Here is a 3,460-nt window from a genome sequence, read left to right as displayed (position 1 = left end):
CCCTCCACCTTCTTTATCAACTTAAGAAAACCCCCATGAATAACAACCCATCCTTGCTCAAATTCAATAACTTCAACATTGTTCATCTTCGCTTCTTTGCCTTCAAGCCTTAATTTGGTGGGAATTTCTATTGTAGCTATATTACGATGTATTTCCGTTATATGAAATTTATACCTATGAATAAGTATTTCTTCCCTAAGTGGGTAGTTACACTTAGAACAACTAAAGTAAATATAATTAACCTTTTCCTACAATAAATAGATAAGATAAAAGAACCTGCTTGTGATCCTTCGCTTCCTTTGATCTCCTTTGAGTTTCTCCTGTTGCTCCCGCTTAAACTAAATTCGCTCAATTGGTACCTACCAACATAACCAGAAGACGACAACAATCAAAACATATGATTTATTTATTGTAAACAAATGGAATCGACAACATTTGAACATACATTCATCATAGATATAGACAAAAGTATTGGAAAAGGAACAAACAACTTTATTGATTGATAGAAGGAGAAGTTACACCCAATGTGGTTTGATCTCGTGTCACTCATCCACCTTAGTCAAAGCCATCATTACACCAATAGCAACATCAATCCAACAACATAACATTACTTTGACAATAATTTCAAGTCTCTAAACCAAAAACATTTCTCTATAATATCCCAGCTCTTTGGCTTTATGATGGGAGGCCAATTTATAGATGAATGCAAGTGGTTTTGTCATTAATATGGCATTGAATGATTTTCCATAATTGGATTATTAGTTTCCATGTTCAAAGGGATGAGAGGATAGAGGATTAGATGATCCAAGGCTATCTTAATTCGAGCTCATCTTGATAGGATAGGAGCTGGGTTCCTTCTAGAAGGCTCTAGAAAGGAGGAATATACTCAGGATCCAATGAAAATTTCGAGGATTCTCACCCAGCGCAGGCTTGAGTGGGCTTAGGTGCTCTGCAATGTAGCCTTGAATGGGGCTACCTGCTCTGTAGAGCACTTACCCCTAACCAGGGGTGCGCTGGTGACCCAAGGAAGCACTTCAGCAGGGTTTGAAGTCAGGAAACTCTCATGGATGAAAGCACTCAATGAGGTGGCATGTCTAGGGCATGTAGCAACTGAATTAGAGTTTGATAGACCCTATTTACACTGATTTGATCGTCAGGAGTGATGTTCCCAAATATACCTATAACAACTGCCCCCTAAAGCATGAATTCAAAAATGATAATGTTGAGTGATATGCTTTATGATGTGATGAGAAGGATCTGAAGCAGACAGTGACCTGCATCAATTACAATACATAATATCATGATATCTTTGAATTTTCATGAATTTCTGAGGGAAGGCATACCCATGCTCACCATATAAAACTTTCATTACATGTACATAAATCAGATAGTCATTTACAGATATAGATCCATGATAAGATGACTATTTGTGTAAAGCCATCGTACAGATGATTTAGTACTCTCCTGAAATCGCAACCCAGATGGATGAAACTAGATCCGGGGTCCTCTATCTCATCTAATCGTTTGCTCAAGTACGAGTCTAACCATGTGAAAATGTGATCTGAAGTCAAACATGGGAAGAAACCGTCTGATTACTAGCCAATGATGTAAGCTATTAACAGACGCGAGAGAAATCACCAATAATGATAATGATTCTCAAGGTACTATAGTACATTCTGCATGGTTTGAATAGATGTTTTGATGTCGAACACCATACAAATTCTTTCGTTCAAAGGCCTGTGATGTCAACCTATCACCGGAAGCGAGAAACTTGTCATTGATGTATGCAAGCCTCAACGTACTAGAAGGGTGTTTCTAAGTCAACTTCCTAGATAATGTGATGATGTCGACAAGAAGCGACTCGCCACAGATAACCATCAAGCAAATAACCCAACCCAAGTAGTCACAAAGATGAAGTGAAAGTGTCATGTTCAAGAGTGACTTGCTACCATAAAGTGATTTATCCCTTTTCCCATTTTCCCCAGTCATTGTTGACGAGTACCTCTTTATTTTTTAACAAGCTTGAGGAGGATAACATATGCTTGATGTATAATTCTACCCTTCAGGTGAATCCATCGCTATGTGATGTTTTAACGAGTCTAGTAAAGTTGAAACTCGGTCTTTTCATGACGGAAAAGTTTGTCACTTTTTGATGCTTCAACGAGTTTAACGACAATGAGAACTTGGTCCTTTTTATGTTTAGAGAGTTTGAAAAGGGACAAAAAGTAAACTCCTCAAGTTCTTTTTTGTAAATTTGTCTCTCAAGTCCAAAAAAGCGTAAAATAATACAAGAGAGAACCTATTGACCATGTTCTACCAACGTATTCCTTTAAGTAATCTATCTCAGTGCGAAAAGGGGTTAAACTTATACTGAGTAGATGTCATTTCCAATCCGTTTACGAGCTGAAAAGGACAAGCGCTCAGCAATATTTTCATATTTTTAGAGTCTGAAAAAGAGTTGAAAGAGGACTCTAGGGGGGGTTCCTTTTTCGATGTTTAACACAGCTCAAAAAAGTGATAAAAGTATGCTCTGTGGTCAAAAGTACATTTTACGATCATGCACATCAAATTCACTATGTCAGCGGTAAACTTGCTCAAAAGAACCACCAAACGGATTAAACATACTTGTTTCATTGGTAAAAATAGGTAAAAACTATATTTTATTCATTTAATGAACATGAAATAACCATAATGTTATAGACATTTTTGGGCACTACAACCCCAAGCATGAAATTTCCATAAACCAAGGGCTCCTAAGTCCCTAAAATTGTTATTCTAACCCCTAAAGGAACAAGGTCAACTGATTACAGCTTCTCCCAGAAGTTCTCCATGAAAAACTACTCAGAACTAGTCAAAACAGGATCATTTCAGCTGCTCCATAGGCAAAGTGCGTTGCATCTCACCTAAACACACTGTGTGGGTGCGTTTCATTTCAAAAAGCCCTTCTATGGGGTGAAATGGGCGAGAAATGACAAATGGAAGTGTCATTCCGCAAGGTGGAGAGGTATGGAAACTTCCAGAAACTTCTCCTATGACACTTGCCGCTCTGAATTCAACCAAGGATGAGTAAGAGATCATCAATCTCCAAGTGGAAGTAAGAACTATCAGAGGGAAGACACTAATCAAATCACAAGCTGACTCATCTCCCTTACAGATATCTATAGATGGATCCCTCATCCCAGAGATCCAGAGGCTGGAATTTTGCATATTGTAAGGAATTGCTGTTGGTTTCTTGAGACAACATCAGATTGTTGGGTGATCTAAGCTTTGTATGAGGTGAAGAGGGGCTTCCTTGCTAAGAGGATGATGCTGGGTCAGAACAACTGGTTGTAACTCCCCTTGGCTCTTTCTTGTTTATCAATAAAAGCTATTCAAGTTTTCCTCCATACTCTTGTGTCATTCATGTTTTCTGCATTTGTATGGTCAATTTACATCTGATCCTAGATTGTTTATGATTATA

Source organism: Pinus tabuliformis, chromosome 5_2 (assembly GCF_031772625.1).
Source record: "Pinus tabuliformis cultivar Carrire ecotype Pingquan chromosome 5_2, CPIR1, whole genome shotgun sequence".
Lineage (NCBI taxonomy): Eukaryota > Viridiplantae > Streptophyta > Pinopsida > Pinales > Pinaceae > Pinus > Pinus tabuliformis.
The sequence above is the reverse complement of the archived record's forward strand: the minus strand, read 5'-3'. Positions refer to the sequence as shown.